Below are 25,389 nucleotides of genomic sequence, written 5' to 3' on the forward strand. Positions count from 1 at the left end.
ACTATCCATGTGGCTGAGAGCCCTCACAGTCCAGGCACAATGACACAATTATCAAGAGCGTGCTCTACCACTAAGCTAATAGCCCGTCGTGTGGGCCTCCCAAGATGATCCAAATAACTGATAATATGATCCTCGGATGCCGTATAATTACGTGCCGTTTTTAATCAATACAAACTAATATTTTTTTTGTATAATTACTCTTTTTCTTAAAGACATTACTCATGCGCTACTAACTCTCTTTTTCTTCTTCCTCACTTTATATTTCTTCTCTCTCCACACACTACACAGCATGAAATTGGGCATGAAATGGAGGATGAAAGAGCTCAATTAATAGAGCTTGAGCTGCGTCGCTGGTTACCAGGGTGGAAGAGCTGTCCCCTACATGTAGATAGCCTCCAACACGCCCACCTTGTGTTGCTACAGCTCTTCGAAAATGCGCGAAAATTTCTACAACGCTTGTTGGATTCGGAAGCAACATGCCCACCGCGTGTTGCCAGGAAACTGACATGTCACTGAGCTCTCCACATCACCACGCACGCTCCCCGCGTGTTGAACCTGCACCCACGAACCGGCAAAACACCTCATCTCTAATATTGAGCAAAAATACAAATGGCTTTTTCAAATGAAAAATAAATTCGGTTAAAATTACTTTGAAATTTTATGTGTGCTGAATAACTTCAATGGAGGGGTAAATTTGTCCACATTTTGGAGGGGTCAAGGACATGAATGTATTTTTCATTTTTCGGGGACGAAAATATCCACGAGAAAAAAGGTCAGGGACCTATTTGTCCCTTTCTCTTTTTTTTTTTTTTTTTTGATTTTTCATGGTTTCTCTCAACCTGGCAGGTCAATGACTAATCCTTCGTGGATCGAAACTCCATTTAAGAGTTTGTCGTTGGCCCATGGTTGTTGCATGCACAAAGCATGATTCAAAACCCAAACATTTACTTAAACAGACTAGTGAACTAACTAATAGACTAACTCAACTTAATTATTTATCATTCAAATAAACTTAAATTGAGATTTTTTTTTCTTTTTTGGGGCAGCAATTTAGTTTTTGGTCTTTTTTAGGCTTGAATTTTTTATCCCTTTTGTCCCCATTACATTGCTGGAACAATAATTTTTTGGGCATATTATTATTGGTCATTATTATCATTATTGCTTTCTCTTTCTTTGGTGAAATTATTATTACTTTCTCTTCAAATGTGATTTTTGAACATTTTACTCTTAATCCAGCGTAAATATTTTTCATCCGTCGTATGGTTCGTGAGCAAAAACTATTAATAAAAAATTGTTAATTTGTCTAGGCGGCACATTGCAAATTACGGTAATTAACAAGTTATAGTTTGTGAGTCCTTGTTATTGCAGGCATCCATGCCGAGGCATCAATCAACCACATATATCCACGCATCCAGCTTCCTCGACACACTTGTTCCTCTTCCTTATGTGTAGAAGTTTGTTGTCATTTTATACCATAGAATTGGCGATATCATTATGCTTATATTTTGTTTTCAATATAAATTCAAAGGGAATATAATTAAAAAAAGTAATAAATATACATTATGTTAAAAAAAAGAATAAACCATAAAAATGCATTCAAAAAATTTTATCGCGGACAAAAATGCACTCGAATTAGGTTATCAACAAGAATGTCCTCAAATAATTTAAAAATGTGTCAAAAATGCCTAACATTAAATATGTATTCTCAAAAATGCTTTAGAGATTGACAAAAATGATTTAAAAAATGAGATATTTATATCCTTAAAATTTGGTGTTTTTTCGCTGAGTATAAATTTTTTTGTGATGTTTTGTCAACAACCAATAATACTTTAAAAAATAAAAAAATATAGATATCAAATTTTTGTTTGATTTTATGTGTGTATATTTTAAATAGTTATCTAAATATTCCTATAAAATTTTCGATAAATGCATAAAGTTGTAAAATCCAAAATAATTAATAAAGAATTAATTAATAAATTAATTGTGAGTAAAAATGATTGAGAAATTAAAAGTTTATAATTTTGGATTTTATTGGTAAAAATTTAACTTAGAAAATAAAATGAGCGCGAAAATATCATCAATTGCGAAAAATGCGTACCGGTGTTAAAATTTGCTATACTGTCTGAACACTGTCCGATACTGCGTATGAGAAAATTAAAACTGTAAAAATGACAAGAAAAAATATTTAGAATAAAAATCTGAACATTTATCTTACAAGTTTTGACCCTAGGTAGGGCCAATGGGCTAAAATTACAAACGAGCACACATTAGGCCCAAGCCCAAGATTTAAGTAACCCCATTCACCCGAAAACACATCCATTTGCTTTGAGAAAGTGAGAGAGATTAAAGAGGAGAAGAGAGTGGAGAGAAACATGCCCTAACACTATTTATTCACCACTTCCAATCCACATATCTCTCAAATCGGAACTCCGATTAATGACTTGTTTTGTGGCTAGGAGACCATTTCATTGTCCTCTTCGATTCTAATTTTTGCAGTGAATACTCCCAAGAACCTTGGTGATTTACGGTGAATATGTGCATAGAGGTTGCCTAGGAAATTGATTTATATTGATTTTGGAAAGTGGTAAAAGTGAAAACTTATAACAAATGGCATTATGCAGAATTTGTGTAAAATTAGGTTTTTGACCAACTTCAACGGGTCATAACTTGGCGCTCGACGCTTGAAATTAAAAAAATTTATCTTGAATTAAAGATTATGATGATAGATTTAAAGCCATCTAAGAATGGAAGAAAACGGAATTTTTTTAGCAAAAGTTATGTGCGTTTGAAAACTGGTATGAAAAACTGAATTATGCAGAGTTGTAGTGCTTTTGGCAGAACTGAGTCCTGCATGTATTCACTTATCGTGCATACACATGAAGTTGAATTACTAATAATTATGCCTTGAATACATTGGAGAGTGATATGATAAATTGAATTAATTAATTTCCGGATAAACACTTAGTTAACTAGAGGAGATAGTCGCAGGGATGGTGATTTCGTCCTGCATGCGGTGAGGACGGTGGTTTCATCTTACTCATAAGATAATAAGATTTGCAAATTGATAAGCAAATTGGGTTATTATACAATATGACTTATGAAATTGAATAAGATTACAATTAAGGCTAAATGCGATATTGATTTCTTTCTTGACAAGGATGGTGGTATCATCCCGCTTGCTCAGTGCTTAAATTACTACATAGGGATGTTGGTTTCGTCCCGCCCACGGTGAGGACAGTGGTATTATCCTACTCATGAGAGTTCGAAATTGATAATTGATAAAGAAATAGGTTAAGACTGTGGTTATGATTGGACATATTTTAAATTATGATTATGATTATCTTAATTGGAAATCAATTAATGATTATTGATTAAATTTCTGGGTAAGATGCAAGGATTGTGATTTGTCCCGCTTGCTCTGGGTTAAGCGAGTAAAATTCAAAGGTTGTAATTTGGTCCCACTTCTCCGTGGATAAATTAATAAGAAAATGGGGTTAGTGAATCTAATAACTTATGAAACTAATTTAAGTAAAAAATTATGATTGATTGTGGTCTGAATAACCAATTTGGTAGGGACAGTGGTTTTATCCCGCTTGCGAGGCAAGGTCGCGTGTTCGTCCCACTTGCATATTTAGTTTGGCACTTGTACTAAGCAATGATGAAGGTTCCATCCTACTTGTTTGTGGTTGCGGTGTGATGTAGGGACAGTGGTCTCATCCTGCGTACATTCTCTCTCTCTGGTCTCAAGGTGTACAGAGCACTCTCCCTGCGAGATATGTACATGGTATTACACATTAATGGCACCATGCGTCCAACACATGAAGAAGAAAAGCCCCTGGGGTGCACAAACAAGCCAAGCGTCTAACACATGGACCATGTGTCCAACGCAACCTAGCCAGCCATGGCTCCATGCTCTGCGTCCAACGTAACCTCTTTAGTAATATGCCATGCAACTAATGCATGGGCATATGTACTCTACGCAAGCCCCAAAAGTCCCTCCAGTGGCTGCCTATTCAACCACGTGCCTAACTCATCATACCATGCGTCCAATGCATGGTTCACAAAGGCCCAAAGATCTTTAATTTGATCCATGTGTTGGATGTGGCCTAGCATGCGTTCGACGCACAAATTCGGGCCAACTCCGAGGGGATGTAATTCCTTCATTGATCCTTCCAAATCTTTTACTAATCCTTCAATTCTTCAAGCACTTAATTGGATGACTCAAGATTTAGCATAAGCCCATGAAATCAAGCCTTGGTTGTTAATTATGAAGAAAATCACCTATGGCTTAACTTGAGAAGGAAAACTACTTGAGAAGACTTAATTAGATTAGATTTGATTTGATTTGGTTCATTTTTTATTTAGTTTTGAAGTTAGTATTTAAAGGAAAGGAGACACACATATGCTCCTCTCTTTCTTCAACCGTTTTCAATTCAGATATTAGGATTTAGACATTTATAGTTTACCATGGAATGAATCATACATTGTTAAAATAGTTGGTAAGAACTTTTAATTCGAAAAGTAAACATCTCCGAAGCCTTAACTATTTTCTTTTACTGTTTTACATCAAACTCCTTATTTGCTTTCTTTATTTTCTTGTTTATTGCTTTATGCGCTTTCAACCATTAAAAGCTCTTTTTGATTTGCCTAAATAAGACAATTGGATAGCCATTATTTTTCAGTCTGACAATCCTCTGCGATCAACCCTCACTCTCCTGAGGTATTACTTGGATGACCCGACGCACTTGCCGGTTAAGCTGTGCGAAATCCTAATTCGCGTACCAAGTTTTTGGCGCCGTTGTCGGGGATTGTTTGTGATTAACAACTACTAGCTGTCTGGTTGCTTAGATTAGGTATTTTTCTTAGTTTTGTTTATTTAATTTTTCTTTTTATTTTTCGATTTTAGTTTGTTTTATTTTCCCCTTTAATTTCTAGTTGCTTAGATTAGGTATTTTACTTTCTTGTTCTTATTTTCGAAAGTTTTAGTTTAATTGATTACTTTAATTATTTTTATTGCTTTTTCATAGGATATCTCACTAGGAGCTCTCTATATTTTGACATATAGACTCCCACTTTTTTCATTGTTTTCTGTTTGAGTGCGCAGGAACATGAAGAGTTCACTATGGATCCGAATGGTAATGCATAACTTAGAAAAACCCTGGGCTCTTACACAGATCCTACTCCAGATTTCTATGGAAGGAGTATTAGTGTACCTCCTGTTGGAGTGGATGATTTTGAGCTCAACCCACAGCTTATCATCCTAGTGCATCAAATTTGCCACTTTCATGGAGTTTCGCAGGAAGATACTAACATGTTCATCTCTAACTTCTTGTGGATCTGTGATACTGTGAAGACCAATGGGGTGGATCCTGAGGTCTATAAGCTGATGCTCTTCCCATTTGCTTTGAGAGATATAGCAAGGGAATGGCTTGATATTCAACCTAAGGAAAGCTTGAACACTTGGAATAAAGTAGTCAACAAGTCCCCTTAGAGATTGACTAAGCTGAGGACATATGTTCAGACCTTTAGACAGGAAGGAAGTGAGTCCCTCTATGATGCTTGGGAGAGGTACAAGTTGATGCTCACGAAGTGTCCCCCTGACATGTTCTCAGAGTGGATCAGGGTACATATTTTCTATGAAGGACTTTCGGAGATGGCCAAGATGTCTCTGGACAATTCTGCAGTGGTTCTTTGCACTTGAAAAAGACACCTGAAGAGGCCACTGAACTTATTGAGATGGTTACTAACAACCAATATTTATACTCTTCTGAGAGGACTATAGTGAAGAAAGGAGTTATGGAAGTGGATGTCGTGGAAGCTCTTCTTGCTCAGATCAAGCTTTTATCTCAACAAATAAGTCTTTTTTCTCAACATTTGAGTCGGATGCAAGTTTCAACTGTTAATGCTGAGAATGCTCCCCAAGATTCTTTTTATGGTATGAGTGGTGGCTTTCCTCAACGTCAACTGAAGAGCAGAGCATGAAGGAAATCTTGGAATCTCAACTTGAGAACAAGGGACTGGAGTGTGTTGTGCAACAAGTGGAAAAGATGGAGAGTGTTGGATCGTTACCTCCTTATCATGAAGAACCACCCTCTTATCATGAACCTTTCCTCCTAAGTAATGAACCTTTATATCCACTCCAATCTCCAATGGATGACTGATGTGGGCGGAAATTGGCGAGTTAAGAATGATTATAAAATATGCGTTGCAAGTATAGTTCTCAACCAACCAGAAATCCGCTTATCAATTTAGAAGGGTGTCACAGAAATTAAAATAAAAATACTGGGAGTATGAATCCCAGGTCGTCTCCCAACGAGTTGCAGACAAGTGTGCTATTTTATTAATCAGATGTTTTAAAAAAGGTTTGAGTTGAATGGCAGAAAATTAAATTAGAGAATTTATATAAATTTAAATAAAAGCCTTGACTGGGAGTTGATTAGCTGGAAGCCCTATTCTTGTTGGAGTACTCTCAAGATTAATTGATAATTGAGGGTTATTATGTTTAGTTGCCCCTTACTAAGTAAGGGAAAGTCAAACGAGTTGGAATGCTGTATCTATCCACAAGTTCCAATCCGCTCTTGGGAGGATTGGTGTTAATGACTAGAGAGCAATCCAACAATAAACCCAATTACAATCTTTCTCTTGAGCATCCCAACTCAAGGGTTCCTTTCAATCAACTCCCCATCAAGTTAGGAAACTACTCGCTCATTGTAAATGTAAAATTCATAACATAATAAATGAAATTAAAGGAAGACATGATAAATAATAATCAAAAAGTTAATTAAAAATAAAAGTGATTCCTGTATTAATAAATGCTAAAATAATCCAACAGTAAAATTAAGTGAATTAAGGAACATGGAAGAGTAAGAGACAAGTAAAGAGAACGAACTAGAATGTCGAAGTCTTGATGAAGCAATAACTCTTCTCAATATCCCAATGCAAAAACAATGAATAATAACAAATCCTAAAAACTATGAATGTGTAGAGAGAAAACCTAGAGGAGAGGAAAACTAGATCTGAAAACTAAAATTATGCGGAATGAATGTTGTTGTTGGTTTCTGCATGTTCTCTGGCTCTAGTCTGCTTTTCTGGGCCGAAAACTGGGTCAAAATAGGGCCCGAAATTGCCCCCAACGATTCTGCAGATTATGCAGATCGCGCATGTCACGCAGACACGTCATTCAGGCGGACGCATCATTCGGCGTTTCACTTTGCCACGCGGGTGCGTCGTCCACGCTTCCACGTCACTTGTGCAGTTTCCAATTCGCGCGGCCGCGTCATTGCGATTTCCTCTTCTTCACGCGGTCGTGTCATCCATGCGGCCGCGTCGCTTATCGCTGGTCATCTCCTCAATTTCTTGTGTTCCTTCCATTTTTGCAAGCTTCCTTTCTAATCTCTAACTCATTCATGCCCTATAAAGCCTGAAACACTTAACACACAGATCACGGCATCGAATGGAATAAAGGAGAAATAAAATACATGAATGAGTAAGAACATGTAAAACCCATGCAATGCAATGCAACCTATATACATGAATGCAACTATATGATTTTTGTCTACTTGATCAAAAGTAAGTAAGCTCTTCAAAAAAATTACAAATCAAATCCCACTAACTTAATTCTTATACAGTAAGAACAGATAAAAATGCAAGAAGATAGCTCATGAAAGCAGGGAACATAGAATTTCAAGCATGGAACCCTCACTGATGATGTATGTACACTCTAGTCTCTCTAGTGTATAGGGTCATCACTCTATCCTTCTCTAATCATGCTCTCTAATTTTTGTTCTTCTCCTAACCAATCAACAACATTTAATATACCAATGCAAATATCATGAGGTCTTTTCAAGGTTGTAATGGGGCCAAGGTGAGGGTAAGGATATATATATGGCTAAGTAAGCTTATAAATTGAATCTTTAATTAACCCAAGCTTTAACATAACCTATATATATTCTATGTAACTTTTAAAATTCATACCTAGCTATCCAGAAATTTCCTTTCACATTCCATACTCATGTTTCAACCTTTTATTTTGGATTTTATCATACATGCATTGATCTTTGAATGCCTGACTTAGCATTGGGGTAATTTTGTCCCCTTATTTATTTGTTGAAAATTTTTTTTCTCATGAACATAGAAACATAAAAATAACATAGCTTATCAATGCACATAGATTTTTAATTCTTACAGTTTCTCATGAGTAGGTATCCAAATTCCCAGTATATTATCATGACACATTCCTTATTATCTTTTGCTTCCACAATTTCCCATACTTAAATAACACACACAATTCTGTCTTAAGCTAACCAAAGATTCAATTTGAGATATATAATTGTTTTTCCGCTTAAGGCTAGTAATGTGGTAGAATATAGAACAAATGGAATTTAAAGGCTCAAAGTGGCTAACAAAGGTAATTAGAAGGGTAGGCTTTATTTGGATAAGTAAGCTAAACAAATAATGGCCTCAATCATATGCAAACATATAAATATAATAAACATTGGACATATAGGATGAAACAAAATATAGATTATAATCATAGAGAAGTAAACACACAAGAATAAAATAATTATGGTTAAATAATGTAAGCATTCATAAAGGCTCAAATCTCATAGGTTGTGTGTTCTTTAGCTCAAAAATCATGTTCCAAATACAACTTCAAGCAAATTTAACATAAAAGTTTTAATTAAAATTAGTGAAATTTTGTTCCAAAGATAGGGTCTTAGAAGAAACTTATTGTCTTTTCAATCAAGCAGAACATGCATGCAACTAATCTATTACTATGCAATTTATCCTATTCTATAAAAAGAAAAATCTAACTAAATATCCTAATTTATTGGTGCTAGGGAAGAGAAATTACCTCTGGAAGTCAGATACTCACCGACCTCCCCACACTTAAGGCTTTGCACCGTCCTCGGTGCCATCTATCAAGAACAAAGGTGGGCTGGTAGCAGTATCTCCATAGTCGGGACCATCATGGCTCCCTGTGCTGGTAAAGGAAGTGGAGTCCGGGGTATCTGAGTCCTTGAATTTTCCCATGATCAGCTCCTTGAGGTATGTGAATCGGTGCTTGTTACGGCGCTCTCTCAACTTAGCTTTCTGTTCATGCCGATCCAACTTTTCAAGTATCTGATGGAGCAGTTGGGCTGTTGTAAGTGCCTGTGGTGTTGAAGAAGGAATATCTTCAACTGGTTCAGTAGGCTGGCGGATAGTGGCTGCTGGAAGTCTAAGGTACTTCCCGTTAGGGACATACTGATCATCCCGTAGAAGCATGGCTTTGGTGTCCCCAGCTCTGTAGGAGACTCCGGCTGCTGAGACAAGATCTGAGACCAGGGCTGGAAAAGGTAAGTTGCCAGCAATTTGTACGTGTCCCATGGCGTTCCGGATATGTCTTGGTAGATTCAGAGGTTGGTCTGTGAGGATGCACCATAGTAGAACAGCCATGTCCGCAGTGAAGGAGGACTCGTGAGTGCTCGAAAAGACGTAATGGGACATGATCTGTGCCTATACGCGAGCCTCCAAGGTAAGTACTGAAGCCAAAATTCCCTTAGGGCGGGTACGATGGTATCCGTAGATCCATCTGCTGCCAGGTAGTGCGATAACTCTGAGAATGACGTCCCAGTCAAATTGGTACAGCTGGCGCTTGAGTGCGGCTTCTTGAAAGGCATCCAGTCCTTCTGGAACAGGGGGAAGACCTAGAGCTTTTTGAATGGCTTCTTCAGTAATGGGGACTTGCTTCTGACGGACATAGACAGACTACAGGGTTGGCAGGTGGAAGTTGGAGTAGAACTCGACTACCCAAGAAAGATTGACCTGCCTTGGCTGTCTCTGTAGGAAACCCCATTGTCTTCGGGTAATTTGCGGCTCAACAAAGGTAGCAATATTGGGCGGGAGGTGAAGAAGGTATTCGTTGTTGTAACTCCTTTTCAGCCAGGATGGGGAACATCTGCTCACAGCCAGGCTTTTTCCTTATCATCAACCTTTATGATCCTCTTAGTCTTCTTTGTTGAGGGCTTTACCGCAGTTGAAGAGGGTTCTGCCACTAATGCTCTTTTTGTACCTCTTCTTGCTGGTTGTTTGGGGGTAGCTTTCTCTTTTCCTTTCTTAGTGGCCATCCTGAAAAAGGGAAGAGAAAGTAAATTAAATTTAAAGGGGTAAAGCAAGGAAGAGGGTGATGTGAGTGATAATCAATGCACAATAAAGAAGAATGACGTTAACACATGGTCCAGATTACATGTGAAAAGTACATCAATGGAAATATAGCAAGTGCATGTAGGGACAAATAAATGCAAGGGGTTTATTGACATGTAGGCAAAGGCATGAGTAGCATATATCAAGCATTCAATGTCCAATTTAAATATGTTATCACTCGTAGCTAACTATCACCTTTGTATTGACAATTAAATTCAATGAATAAAATAGTAAAGGAAATTTGTGAAAAGCAAGCATTGAATATTAGAGTAAAAAAATGTAAAGAAGTTCATAATGCCATATGGGCTTTTTCACAAACACATAGTATGCATGTAGAAGAAGCTCTTGAAAATAAGAATTTGACCATGCAAGTAATCCCTTAAAAAGCAATATATATTTGTCAAACAAATTTACAACAATCCACAAGCATATAATGAAAAACAATGACTCAAATAAATTTATAACACCAAGTAAAAAGGAAAAAGAAAGGAAGAAAAAGAAGATATGAGTAATGAAAATAAAAAGAAAAGAAAAGAAGATAACATATAAAAATAAGAAGAATAATAGAAAAGTAAGGAGGGAAGGAGAAAAGAAAAACCTTGTTAATGGGGGTGAGAGAGAGTAAAAAGTGAGAAAGAAGGAAGAAGGGAGGGAGAAGAAATAAGGAGGGAAAAGAGAAAATAGGATTTGGGGAGAAAAAGATAAGATAATTGGCAAATTAGGAAAACTGTGCTGCGCAAGCGACGCGTTCGTGTGAGGCACGCAGTCGCGCGACTTGCGGTTAAACTGATTGACGCGGTCGCGTCGGTCACGCAGTCGCGTGACTCGTTTTAGGCTAATGGCGAGAGGGTAGCCTCGCACTCGCACAACTCTCTGTTCAAAATCATATTAGTGCCAAATTTTGGGTGACGCGATCGCGTGGGACATGCGATCGCGTGAGTGGGCTTTCAGAAGGATATGACGCAGTCGCGTGGGGCGCGCGATCGCGTGAGAGGGACTGCGCGTCCAGCACCAGTCTAGCACCACTCTAGCACAACTTTCGGGTGTGCGCCACTTTGACGTCAAAATTCTTGTCACGCGGCCGCGTGGGAGGCCATTATCCCCATATGACGCGGTCGCGTCAGCGACGCGGTCACATGGGGTGATTTGTGCCATTGGCACGCCTCCAGCCCTGCTCCTGCGTAACTCTCTGTTCATATTATTATTGTCTCCCATCTCCTTGCGACGCGAACGCGTCAATGAGGCGGTCGCGTCGCGTGATTTTTTTTTATTGAAATAACAGTATGGAAATGCAGATGCACAAAATGTACTAATGAAGAGAAGAGTTATTGAATAAGGAAACTAAAAACAAAGAAAAGAACGATCATACCATGGTGGGTTGTCTCCCACCTAGCACTTTACTTTAACGTCCGTAAGTTGGACGCTCCACTAGCTCAGTCTTCAGCTATGTGGGGATCTTCCAAGAGGAAGATCTCAAGCTCCTTGTTTTTCTTCAGCTTCTCGCCATGGTACGGCTTTAAATGATGTCCATTAACTTTGATAAGCTCAGAGTTTGAAGGATGGTGTAGGTGATAAACTCCGTACGGTTCTGCCTTCTCTACTCTGTATGGACCTTCCCATCTTGATCTCAACTTGCCTGGTATGAGCAGCAGTCGAGATTTGTAAAAGAGGACTAAATCCCCAGGTCGGAACTCTTTCCTCCTGATGTGTTGATCATGTACAGCCTTCATCTTCTCCTTGTATAGTCTTGAGTTCTCATAAGCTTCTAGGCGAAGGCTCTCCAGTTCCTGCAGTTGCAGCTTCCTTTTAGCTACGGCTTTTTCAATTCCCATGTTGCATTTCTTTACTGCCCAAAAGGCCTTGTGCTCTACTTCAACAGGGAGATGACAAGCTTTTCCATAAACTAAGCGGAAAGGACTCATCCCAATAGGTGTTTTGTATGCTGTTCTGTATGCCCAGAATGCATCTTGTAGCCTGGTGCTCCAGTCTCTTCTATGAGGTTTGACTATCTTCTACAAGATATGCTTTATCTCTCTATTTGACACCTCGGCTTGCCCATTAGTCTGAGGATGGTAGGCTGTTGCAACTTTATGAATTATCCCATGCTTCTTCATTAGTCCTGTTAGTCTCCTGTTACAAAAATGGGTGCCTTGATCGCTCACGATTACTCGTGGTGATCCAAAGCGAAAAATAATATGGTTTCTCACAAAGGAAACAACAGTGTTAGCATCATCAGTGCGGGTAGGAATTGCTTCCACTCATTTGGAAACGTAATCCACAACTAACAATATATAGAAATAACCATTAGAATTTGGAAATGGACCCATAAAGTCAATGCCCCAAACATAAAAAATTTCACAGAAAAGCATAATTTGTTGAGGCATCTCATCCCTCCTGGATATATTACCAAATTTCTAGCATGGAAAACAAGATCTACAAAATTCAGCAGCGTCCTTAAAAAGAGTAGGCCACCAGAATCCACAGTCTAAGATTTTTCTAGCAGTTCTTTGAGGGCCAAAATGTCCTCCACTCTCAGATGAGTGACAGGCCTCTAAGATGGACTAGAATTCTGATTGAGGCACACACCTTCTAATTACCTGGTCAGTGCCACATCTCCATAAATATGGGTCATCCCATATATAATATTTAGACTCGCTTTTCAGCTTGTCTCTTTGATGCTTAGAAAAGTTCGGAGGAAAAGTGCGGCTAACTAGATAATTAGCTACAGGTGCATACCAAGGGACTATCTCAGATACTGCTTGCAGGTTATCAAATGGGAAATTATCAGCTATAGGAGTGGAGTCATCTGTAATATGTTCAAGGCGACTCAAGTGGTCTGCCACTAAATTCTGGTTACCACTCCTGTCCTTAATTTCCAAATCAAATTCTTGTAATAGCAGTATCCAACGTATAAGCCTTGGTTTGGACTCCTTTTTAGCTAATAAATACTTTAGAGCTGCGTGGTCTGAATACACTACTACCTTCGTACCAAGTAAATAGGCTCGGAATTTATCCAGAGCAAAAACAATAGCAAGAAGTTTTTTTTCAGTAGTAGTGTAATTCGACTGAGCGGCATCTAAAGTGTTAGATGCATAAGCAATAACAAAAGGATCCTTACCTTCACGCTGAGCCAGTGCTGCTCCTACGGCATGGTTGGAAGCATCACACATTATTTCAATTGGTTGGCTCCAGTTTGGTCCTCTCACAATTGGAGCTTGAGTCAGGGCGGTCTTCAGCTTATCAAATGCTTGTTTGCAATTTTCACTGAACTCGAACTCAATATCTTTCTGCAGTAGTCTGGATAAGGGAAGTGCTACCTTACTGAAGTCCTTAATGAACCTCCTGTAAAAACCTGCATGGCCAAGGAAAGAACGGACCTCCCTCACAGAAGAGGGGTAAGGCAAACTAGAAATAACATCCACCTTTGCTGGATCTACAGAAATGCCAGTATTAGACACAACATGTCCTAGTACAATCCCTTGTTTAACCATAAAGTGACATTTTTCAAAATTTAATACCAGGTTTGTACTGACACATCTATCTAATACTCTAGATAATCCATCTAAGCAAAGGCTAAAGGAATCGCCATAAACACTAAAATCATCCATAAAAACCTCCATACAGTCCTCAATATGATCAGAGAAAAGACTCATCATGCACCTCTGGAAAGTAGCTGGTGCATTGAACAAGCCAAAGGGCATTCTCTTGTAAGCGTAAGTCTCAAAAGGACATGTAAAAGTGGTCTTTTCCTGATCCTCAGGAGCTATATGAATCTGGAAATAACCTGTGTAACCATCTAAAAAACAATAATGCGATTTACCTGACAGGTGATCCAGCATTTGATCAATAAATGGAAGAGGATAGTGATCCTTACGGGTTGCTTGGTTGAGGCGTCTGTAGTTAATGCAGACCCTCCAGGCATTCTGAACTCTGGTTGTCAGGAGCTCTCCATGCTCATTCTTCACTGTAGTGACTCCAAACTTCTTTGGCACCACTGGTACTGGGCTTACCCACTCACTGTCTGAGATGAGATAGATGATATCTGCCTCTAGTAGTCTGGTCACTTCCTTTTTGACAACCTCTAGGATAGTGGGGTTCAGTCTTCTCTGGGGTTGATGGACAGGTCTTGCTCCCTCTTCTAAAAATATCCTATGCTCACAGACTTGAGGATTGATGCCTACTATGTCTGCCAAACTCCAACCAATTGCCTTCTTGTGCCTCCTCATCACACCAAGTAGCTGCTCTTCCTGTTGAGAAGTGAGTTCCCTTGCAATGATAACTGGAAACTTCTGCCCGTCTTCAAGGTAAGCATATTTGAGGTGTGGAGGAAGGGTTTTTAATTCTAACTTCTGATCATGTTCAGGCTCTGGGTTGTCTAGAGCTGGTAATAGTGGTAAGGCACTGTCATTGTCCTCTGAGAATGTCCCCACACTTGGACCATGTCCTGTGTGCTTCTCTTCAAACTCCTCCTGGTGAACTTCAACCACGGTTTCATCTATAATGTCACACTTGAGGATAGAGTGATCCTCCGGAGGATGTGTCATAACTCCATTCAGGTTGAAGATCACTATTCGACCATCTATTTCAAAAGAGTATGTTCCTAAAAAAGCATCTAATTTAAACTTTGAGGTTTTCAAGAATGGCCTTCCAAGTAGGATTGATGATGGCTTGTCTGAGTCATTTTAGGGCATTTCCAGGATATAAAAATCAGTTACATCTTCAGCAACTCTAACCACTGTAATAATGCTTTTATCTGCTAACACAAAACGAGCTGCCGACCTTTTTAAGGGAGGGAGCCTCAAAATATCATATATAGACAAAGGCATTATACTAACACATGCTCCTAAATCACACATGCAGTCAGAAATTATCACACCACCAATAGTACAATTAACTATACAAGGACCTGGGTCACTACACTTTTCAGGTAAACCTCCCATTAAAGCAGATATGGAACTTCCTAAAGGAATAGTTTCTAATTCATTAATTTTGTCTTTATGTATACATAAATCTTTTAGAAACTTTGCATACTTAGGTACCTATTGAATAACATCAAATAGAGGAACAGTTACCTCAACCTTTTTGAATATTTCTACAATTTTTGGATCAGGTTCCAGCTGCTTCCTGGGCTTCCTTGCTAGTTGTGGAAATGGAATAGGAGTGGTATCTTCTGCAGTGTCTGCGCCTTTTAGTGCTTCCTCTTGTGGTTACACTTCTTCTTCTTCAGCCATGTCCTGTATGTCCTATTCCTCTTCAACATCTTCTATTTCCACTACCTCTTCAGCTGAGGCATGTTCTGGTGGGTTTGGCTCCTCTTGATTCCTCTCCTGCAGTGTGGTTCCGGACCTCAGGGTGATGGCATTGATGCCACCCTTTGGATTGGGTAATGGTTGAGAGGGGATTCCACTGGAGCTCAAAGGTTGGTTATTGAAGTTGTTCATTGATCCAATCTGGGAGACAAGCGCCTGCAAAGTAGTGGTCAGACCATTCAGAGTGTCATTAATGTTGTTTTCCATGGTCTGTTGTCTCCGATCAATAGATTGTAGTAAGTCATCATTAGCAGATGAAGAAGGATAGGTAATTTGAGGGGTCTGCTGTAGGGTATTCTGTGGCCCTTGGGATTGCCTTAGGTGAGGTGCTCTGTAAGGCTGATTCTGATTCTGCTGCCTGTTGTTGTTGTTTTTCCACCTCTGATTTCCTTGATTATCTCTGCCTCCTCTGTTGTTGTTGTCCCTCCAATTCTGGTTAGAATTATCCTGCCATCCATGGCTGTAGTTGCCACTTTGATTGTACCCTTGGTTGGGGTAGTCATAGAAGTTATGAGTTGCTGCCACGGTGTTGTCTTCCTGCTGGAGCTGCGGACATTCATCAGTATAATGGCTATAATCAGCACAGATTCCGCAAACTCTTTGTGGGAATAACTGTTGGTTTTGCTGTGCTGGAGAAGGTTGAGCTTGCTGAACTTGTTGTTGATTCAATTGCATTTGCTTCAGCAAGTTGGTCATTTCACAGATACTCTGAGTTAAAGCAGTAGTCTCTCTGCTAGATGATACTTCTGCAACGGCTTTTGCACGGCCTTGTTTCTGCCTGTGATTCCTAGTAGATTCAGCTAAGTCACTGATCAATTGCCATGCCTCATCAGTTATCTTGTACTTTTTCATAGACCCATTGCTAGCACTTTCCAATGTGGTCTTATCTTAGGGCCTCATGCCCTGTGTTACATAGCCGAGTAACACTATCTTGTCAATCATATGGTGGGGGCAAGCTTCCAGAAGATTATTGAAGCGCTCCCAGTACTCATAGAGAGTTTCAGAATCATCCTGTACAATCATGGAAATTTCTTTCCTCAGTTTATCAGTAACTTCAGCTGGAAAGAACTTTTCCAAGAATTCTCTTCTCAGTGTATCCCAGTTGGATACAATTGCTGCTGGTTGAGTGTAGTACCACTCTCTTGCCTTCCCCTCGAGAGAAAACGGGAAAGCTTTCAGCAAAATCGAAGTTTTATCTGCACCATCACGCCTGACAGTAGAACAGGCTGCCTGAAAATCTCTCAGGTGCTTGATACGCTATTGAGCAGGTAAGCCATGAAACATGGGCATCAAATTGAGCAGTGCGGTCTTTATTTCAAAGTCTGTAGCCACCGCTGGGTGATGCGCTTGAAATGGTTGCATTGTAAAATCAGGGGCTCCAGCCTCCTGGATAGTAACTCTCCTAGCTGCTGCCATGTTACCTGCATGTAAAACAACCAAATCAGTAGAACATGGGCTGGTTTCTTTCTCAAGTGATGTTTCAGATCCGCCCTCAGAGAGGACTAACCGACGCCGAGCTTTCCTTATTCGTGAAATAGTTCTTTCAATCTCAGGATCGAATACTAGCAAGCTTGGGTCAGGAAGCGAACGTGTCATCTAACGAAAGAAACAAGCAGCTCATAGTAGCAAAATAGAATAAAATACAAATAAATAAATTCCAATTAATAACTTTAGCACTCTATTGCAACTCCCCGGCAACGGTGCCAAAAATTGATGTTGGCGGAAATTGGCGAGTTAAGAATGATTATAAAATATGCGTTGCAAGTATAGTTCTCAACCAACCAACAATCCGCTTATCAATTTAGAAGGGTGTCACAGAAATTAAAATCAAAATACTGGGAGTATGAATCCCAGGTCGTCTCCCAACGAGTTGCAGACAAGTGTGCTATTTTATTAATCAGATGTTTTCAAAAAGGTTTGAGTTGAATGGAAAAAAATTAAATTAGAAAATTTATATAAATTTAAAAAAAGCCTTGACTGGGAGTTGATTAGCTGGAAGCCCTATTCTTGTTGGAGTACTCTCAAGATTAATTGACAATTGAGGGTTATTATGTTTAGTTGCCCCTTACTAAGTAAGGAAAAGTCAAACGAGTTGGAATGCTGTATCTATCCACAAGTTCCAATCCGTTCTTGGGAGGATTGGTGTTAATGACTAGAGATCAATCCAACAATAAACCCAATTACAATCTTTCTCTTGAGCATCCTAACTCAAGGGTTCCTTTCAATCAACTCCCCATCAAGTTAGGGAACTACTCGCTCATTGTAAATGTAAAATTCATAACATAATAAAGGGAATTAAAGGAAGACATGATAAATAATAATAAAAAAGTTAATTAAAAATAAAAGTGATTCTTGTATTAATAAATGCTAAAATAATCCAACAGTAAAATTAAGTGAATTAAGGAACATGGAAGAGTAAGAGACAAGTAAAGAGAACGAACTAGAATGTCGAAGTCTTGATGAGGCAATAACTCTTCTCAATATTCCAATGCAAAAACAATGAATAAAAACAAATCCTAAAAACTATGAATGTGTAGAGAGAAAACCTAGAAGAGAGGAAAAGTAGATCTGAAAACTAAAATGATTCGGAATGAATGTTGTTATTGGTTTCTGCATGTTCTCTGGCTCTAGTCTGCTTTTCTGGGGCAAAAACTGGGTCAAAATAGGGCCCGAAATCGCCCCCAGCGATTCTGCAGATTATGCAGATCGCGCATGTTACGTGGAGGCGTCATTTAGGCGGACGCGTCATTCGGCGTTTCGCTTTGCCACGCGGACGCGTCGTCCACGCTTCCGCGTCACTTGTGCAGTTTCCAATTCACGCGGCTGCGTCATCCATGCGGCCGCGTCATTGCAATTTCTTCTTCTTCGCGCGGTCGCGTCATCCATGCGGCCGCGTCGCTTCTCGCCGGTCATCTCCTCAATTTCTTGTGTTCTTTCTATTTTTGCAAGCTTCCTTTCTAATCTCTAACTCATTCATGCCCTATAAAGCCTGAAACACTTAACACACAGATCACGGCATCGAATGGAATAAAGGAGAAATAAAATACATAATTAAAAGTCTCTAGGAAGCAAGTTTTCAATCATGCAATAACTTTAGGAAGGAATTATAAATGCATGCTTATTTAATGAATAAGTGGGTAAAGATCATGATAAAACCACATAATTAAACACAATATAAACCATAAAATAGTGGTTTATCAATGACACTCTTGGTATTCTTTTCCAAGGGCAAAGAGAGATGCAAAGGACAGCACTAGAGTTCATAGCTACCTTGACCGAGGTAGTAGATAATTTAGCTTCACTGCACTTCAACACTCAAAGTACCCCCATGGCCACATGTGGAGAATCTAATAAGGAACGTAGCATGAAGGAGAAATTAGAAACTCCAGTGGAAAATGAGAAATGTGATTTTGTATAGGAACAATTGGAGGAAGCCGTAACTGTTGAAGAGGAAGAAGTGGTTGAAGACTTAGGAGATGCTGAACCTCCATGGGAATCTAGAGTTGTAGAGTATTCCTCCACGAAGCTTGAAATTAATATTGAGGACGGTAGTGCAAACCTCCAAAGCATATTCCCTATCAAGAATTGGATGGAATAGATCAAGAGGCAAGCTCCTTTGGTGAGGATGATCATGAATCAAGTGCTCCTAGTGATGAATCTACATCCGCAAATGAACTCCTTGAGTATGAAGAACCTTCTCTGATTAGGTTTTGAGAATGATGTGGAAGTGGAAGTCCTTCGGAAACGATGGACAGAAGTTGAATATGCTTTGTCAAGATCGTTGGAGACTTCTCTACCTTCATTTGAGTGGGTAAAACTTGTCTCTCTTAGTTTTATTGTTCCACTTGAGTGTGGTATTATTGAAACGAATGGCCAACTTAGGAGGCTTTGTGGAATTAAGCATATAAGAGAAGGATGTTTAGTGGTTGGAGTTGCAAATTAAGACTCATCAAGGTTCAGATTTCAAGAGCTAGATGCAAGGGTTGGACTATTGATCAATTGGTTGGATCTAAGAGAAGAGTTTGGTACTTCATTGAGAATTTGGATTGCTTACCACTGATAAACCCCATTTTGAGGGTTTATCTTGTGCTCAATTTAGTGGATTTTATCAACTTATTCCTCACTTATTCATACAATTTGTATAGTTTTAAGATTCCTTCCTAATTTTGTGCTATGATTGAAAACATGCTTCCAAGACCTTAAAATCACTAATTTTAAATCCTCTCTTATTACCATTCGATGCCGTGATATGTTTGTTAAGTGATTTCAGAGATTATAGGGCAGGAATGACTTAGAGGATGGAAGGGAAGCATGCAAAAGTAGAAGGAACACAAGAAAATGGAGATTTGAGAAGCTGATGCCGACGCGCACGCATGGACGACGCGTGAGCGTGATCGCGCAATACTCCAAGTGACGCGCATGCGTGACATGATGCGTATGCGTGACCACTGCATCTTCAAGGCGACGCGTACGCGTGACGAACGGCACGTGCCTCACTTAGGCAAAATCGCTAGGGGCAATTTCTAAGCTGATTTCTGGCCCAATTTCGAGCCCAATATGCAGATAAGAGGCTGGGAGTGAAGGAGGATGAGGAGAGGACCATTCATACACACTTTAGTTTAGATGTAGAATTCTAGAGAGAGAGGCTCCCTCCTCTCTCTAGATTAGGGTTCTTAGTTTTATTTTCCTTTTAGATCTAGATCTATTTCTTCTTTTGCTTTAATTTTCCTTTTGCTTTTACTTGTTCTAGCATTTTACTTCTTTTGTTAATTCCTTTATTTTGTCAATTTTAGTTTATGAACCCTTTTTGTTGATTTTCATTTCCCTTTTATGCAATTTATGATTTCCATGTCTTTTTTATATTTGCTTTATTTTTTTATTATTGATTTCTTGCTTTTTGATAGTTATAGCTTTTATTATTTCTTACAATCTACCATGCTTTATGTTTATGCCCATTAGGTGTTTGATGAAATGTTTCTTTTAGTCATGAGTTAGATTTTTCTCCTCTTGGCTTAGGTTGAGTAATTGGAGACTCTTGAGTTATCAAATTCTTTTGTTGATTGATAATTGGAAGTTGCTATTTGACTTGAATGCCACTAAAGCTAGTCTTTCACTATGATTTGACTAGGACTTATGAACAAGAGCCAATTCTATCCACTTGACTTTCCTTCATAGTTAGAGGTTAACTAAGTAGGAGCAATGGACAATTGTTGTCACAATTGATGATGATAATGAGGATAGGACTTATAGTTTTCATCCCTTGCCAAGAGCTTTCTTAGTTGTTAGTTTATCTCTTTTGCAATTTAGATTTCTTATTTCTTATTTCAAAAACCCCATAATATACTTTCATAGCCAATAATTGAGGACTTTATTGTAATTCCTAGGGAGAACGACCCGGGATTAATACTCTCGGTTATTTTCATTGGGGTTGAACTAGTGACAACCATATTAAATTTCGATGTGAGAATTTATTGTTGGTTTAGAACTATACTTGCAATGTAAGAATTCTTTGAGAAATTCTATACCGAGAATATCACACATCAAATTTTGGTGCCGTTGTCGGGGAGTTGCAATAGTGTTATGTTGTTGGCTATTGTTGATATGTGAATATTGTGAATAGTTTAATTTTTGCTTTATTTGCTAGTTGTAGAATTTTGTTTCTCTTGTTTCCTATTAGCTTTTGATTTTATTTTATCTTTAAACTATGAATTCTTATCATTTTGGCTATGAATATGGTTACAACTATGTTGTAGGAAATGGGAATTTTAATGGCAACTTGCACCAAGGATGGAACAATCAAAGGTGGGAGGAGCCATATGCTTGTGATCAATCCTCTTGGCAACAACCTCCATCAATGCACTATGAACAAGAGACATTCTATGATGCATATCAATCCAATAGCTATGGTGGACCTCCTTGTGACTACCAACAATTACCACCATATGCCTTTGAGCCATATACTCAATATAGCCCTCAACCACCACACTCACAAGCCTCATACCACCAAACACCTCCATATGATCCTAATCCATATCTACCATGCCAACCACCTTGTTAGCCATATGAACCATACATAGAACCACCGCCATTCCAACCTCAATACCTCCAAGAACCACCTCCTTTCTACTATTACCAAGATGAACCACCTCTAATGTATATGAATTTTCAACCACTAGATGAATTCTACTTTCCACCACAACCCTCCATGGAAGAATATCCATGTCCATCAATCCAAGAGCAATAAGATTGGTGCACGAATTGTGAATCACACTTTTCACAACTCGTACCACTAACCAGCAAGTGCACTGGGTCGTCCAAGTAATACCTCACGTGAGTAAGGGTCGAATCCCACGGAGATTGTTGGTTTGAAGCAATCTATAGTTATCTTGTAAATCTTAGTCAGAAAGTCAATTATGTTTATCAGTTGAATTGCGAATAACCAAGGGAGCATAAATTAAAGGTTACTTGTTATGCAGTAATGGAGAATATGTTGGAGTTTTGGAGATGCTTTGTTTTCGGAATCTCTGCTTTCCTCTGTCTTCTGATTCATGCACGCACGTCCTCCTATGGCAAGCTGTATGTAGGGGGTCACCGTCGTCAATGGCTACATCCCATCCTCTCAGTGAAGAATATGCTCACATGCTCTGTCACAGCATGGCTAATCATCTGTCAGTTCTCGATCATGCTGGAATAGGATTTTTCGTCCTTTTGCATCTGTCACTAATGCCCAACACTCGCGAGTTTGAAGCTCGTCACAGTCATTCGATCATTGAATCCTACTCGGAATACCACAGACAAGGTTTAGACTTTCCGGATTCTCATGAATGCCGCCATCAGTTCTAGCTTATACCACGAAGATTCTAATTAAGAGATCTAAGAGATACTCATTCAATCGGATATAGAACGGAGGTGGTTGTCAGGCACACGTTCATGGTTTGAGGAAGGTGATGAGTGTCACGGATCATCACCTTCATCACAGTTAAGCACGAATGAACATCTTAGATAGGAACAAGCGTGTTTGAATGGAAAACAGAAATACTTGCATTAATTCATCGAGACACAGCAGAGCTCCTCACCCCCAACAATGGAGTTTAGAGACTCATGCCGTCAAAGAGTACAAAGTTCAGATCTAAAATGTCATGGGATGTAAAATAAGTCTCTAAAAGTTGTTTAAATACTAAACTAGTAGCCTAGGTTTACAGAAAATGAGTAAACTCTGATAGATGGTGCAGAGATCCACTTCTGGGGCCCACTTGGTGTGTGCTGGGGCTGAGACTTAAGCAATTCACATGCATAAGGCTGTTTTGGGCGTTCAACACCAGGTTTGGGTCCATTTCTGGCGTTGGACTCCAACTTTTGATCCTTTTTTGGCGCTGGACGCCAGAATTGGGCAGAGAACTGGCGTTGAACGCCAGTTTACGTCATCTATCCTCGTGCAAAGTATGAACTATTATATATTGCTGGAAAGCCCTGGATGTCTACTTTCCAACGCAATTGGAAGCGCGGCATTTCGAGTCTTGTAGCTCCAGAAAATCCACTTCGAGTGCAGGGAGGTCAGAATCTAGCAGCATTAGCAGTCCTTTTTCAGCCTGAATCAGATTTTTGCTTAGCTCCCTCAGTTTCAGCCAGAAAAATACCTGAAATTACAGAAAAACACACAACTCATAGTAAAGTCCAAAAATATAAATTTTTCCTAAAAACTAATAGAATTAAACTAAAAACTAACTAAAATATCCTAAAAACTATATGAAATTAACCCCAAAATGCGTATAAAATATCCGCTCATCAATGATCCTACTTATGTTAGCAAAGTGGAACAAAAATCAAAGGATCGTCTCAAGAAAACAATGGATCAGCTTCAAGCAACCATCCGTCAAAAGATGGACTCATGGGATTCATACCACAAGTAAAACATGTCCACGGATGATTTTAGAGGAACAACCGAAGAGAGGAGTATGAGGGAGATCGTGGAATTTCAACTTGAGAACAAGGGATTGGAGTGTGTTGTGCAACAAGTAGAAAAGATGGAGAGTATTGAACCGCCACATCCTTATCATGATGAACTACCTTCCTATTATGAGCCCTTTCTCCCAACTAATGAACCCTCCTATCCACCTCAAGCCCCAATAGATGACTCTCTCACTTCACTACTCCAAGGGCAAAGCGAGTTGAAAAGGGCAACACTAGAATTTGCAGCTTCCTTGACCGAGTTAGTGAGTCAATTAGCTTCCCAACATTTGGACACTCAAGGAACTCCCATGGTCCCATGCAGAGAATCTAATGGGGAGCGTAGCATGAAGGAGAGACTAGAAAGCCCGGTGGATAATGAGGAATATGACTTTGTATTGGAACAATTGGAGGAAGCTATGATTGTTGAAGAAGAGAAAGAAGTAGTTGAAGACTTAGGAGATGCGGAACCTCCATAGAAACCTAAAGTTATAGAAAACCCCTCCAAGAAGATTGAATTTGATGTTGAGGAGGAAAGTGCACAACATCCAAGGCATGTTCCAAATGAAGAATTGGACGGGATAGAGCAAGAATTGAATTCCCTTGGCAATGAAGATCAAGCATCAAACCATCTTGGTGAAGAATCCTTTAAACTTGAAGAACCTTCTCTGGTGAATTTGAAAGTGTTGTGGAGGTAAACATCTCTCATTCTCCCAATTATGGTTTAAGTAAGGGAAAAGAGTTAGATAAAATTGATGAGCAAAGGATTAAAATTGAGAAATCTTGTGAAATGTGAAAGTCCTTAGAAAAAGAAGTACGGGAGTTAAATACGCTTTGTCAAGATCCTTGGAAGCTTCTATACCTAGGTTGCCATCTACTCCTTCATTTGAGTGGGTAAAACTTATCTCTATTAGCTTTATTATCCCACTTGACTATGGTTTGCTTGAAATGGATGGTCAACTTAGGGCGCTTTGCGGGGTGAAGCGTAAGAGAAGGATGTTTAGTGGTTGGCGTTACAAAATAAGGCTCGTTTTGGTTGACACATCAAAGATGAGGTACAAAGGTTGGACTAGTGCTTAATTGGATAGGTCTAGGAGGAGAGTTTGGTATTTCATTGAGAATTTGGATTGCGTGCCACTCGGTTGGAACAATGATGATAAACTTGAAGATGGGTGTGAAAACAAAGTGTGGGATCCCGGATCACAAGAAGAGGATCAATTTTGGGAGCTCATGGTTTGTGAAGAACTCCATCAAAGCTTAGAGATGTTGACTTTGAACAATGGAGTCTATTGGAAATTCAAGCATTGGTGGATGTTCCAAGATGAATTCAAGCACCAGCCACCTTGATGAAGAGTTCCCCATAAGTCCAACTTAAGGACAATAAATAAAAGTGATAGGTGGGAAACACCCCACCATAGTAAACTCTTTCCATTCTCTTGTATATATAATCAAAGAATAAATTGAGTTGCCATTGTTAGGTAGTTTTCTTCTTTGCATATTCTTATTTTAGTGTTTTGGTTGTTAGTTTCTTTGATTATATTTATGTCTTAAGTTGTAGGCTAGTTGTTTGTGAATTGCATTTTACTTGAAGTGCAAGTTTTGTTTGTTTTGTCTTTGAAGAATTTTCAAAAACTAAAAGACTTTTGTTAAATTTGAATTTATTTTGCTTTAGAGAGTTTATAGGTTAGGAGAGTGATAAACCACTATTTTATGATTCATTTTGTGGTCAATTGAGTGGTTTTTATCAAATCTTTGCTCCCTTATTCATATAATTTGCATGGTTTTACAATTCCTTCCTTATTCTGTGATATATGTGAAAACATGTTTCCTAGGCCTTAAAACTGTTAATTTTAATTATCCTTTATTATCATTCGATGCCATGATCCATGTGTTAAGTATTTTCAGGCTTTATAGGGCAGGAATGGCTTAGACAAAAGAAAGGAAACAT

General features: G+C 39.0%; 1 non-coding gene across 1 annotated transcript; it reads left to right on the forward strand.

Annotated features, from left to right (window-relative positions):
- Nucleotides 1-16,430: 16,430 nt before the first annotated feature.
- On the forward strand, nucleotides 16,431-16,538 carry LOC112768580 (small nucleolar RNA R71). The gene has a single exon (XR_003185990.1). It is a non-coding gene; the product is annotated as a small nucleolar RNA R71 (small nucleolar RNA).
- The last annotated feature ends 8,851 nt before the right edge of the window (nucleotides 16,539-25,389 follow it).

Source organism: Arachis hypogaea, chromosome 17, assembly GCF_003086295.3.
Source record: "Arachis hypogaea cultivar Tifrunner chromosome 17, arahy.Tifrunner.gnm2.J5K5, whole genome shotgun sequence".
NCBI lineage: Eukaryota > Viridiplantae > Streptophyta > Magnoliopsida > Fabales > Fabaceae > Arachis > Arachis hypogaea.